A 781-nucleotide genomic window follows, 5' to 3' on the forward strand; every position below is an offset into this window, starting at 1 on the left:
TCAAAAACAATTTTATTTGATTTTCTATTTTATGGTCAAGCATTAGTTTGACTATTAACGCTAACTAGTGTTTAGTCCAGATTTGTTGTTTCGATTATTTTAAAAATACTTTATATCGATCCAACCGTATGGATGTCATAAAATATATATTTTATTGATATAACCAAAGTTTTAGATCAAAATAATTTTATTTGGTTTGCTATATTAATAGTCAAACATTAGTTTGACTAGTCTTGGTAACTAATGTTTAGTCTTGTATTGGTGTCTCGATTTATTTAAAATTATTTCTAATTGATCCAACCGTATGGATGTCAAAATAAATATATTTTAATGATATAACAAAGGTTTCAAATCAAAATAATTTTATTTGGTTTGTTATTTTAACAGTCAAGTATTAGTTTGACTATTACCGCTAACTAGTGTTTAATCCTGATTTGTTGTTTTGATTATTTTAAAAATACTTTATATTGATCCAACCGTATGGATGTCATAATATATATATTTTATTAATATAAACAAAGTTACAGATCAAAATAATTTTATTTGGTTTGTTATTTTAACATTCAAACATTAGTTTGACTAGTACTAGTAACTGGTGTTTAGTCCTGTATTAGTATCTCGACTTGTTTAAAATTATTTTTAATTGATCCAACCTTATGGATGTCAAAATAAATATATTTGAATGATATAACCAAATGTTCAGATCAAAACAATTTTATTTTGTTTGTTATTTTATTAGTCAAGCATTAGTTTGACTATTACCGTTAACTAGTGGTTAGTC

The sequence above is a fragment of the Apium graveolens genome, chromosome 2 (assembly GCF_009905375.1).
Source record: "Apium graveolens cultivar Ventura chromosome 2, ASM990537v1, whole genome shotgun sequence".
Lineage (NCBI taxonomy): Eukaryota > Viridiplantae > Streptophyta > Magnoliopsida > Apiales > Apiaceae > Apium > Apium graveolens.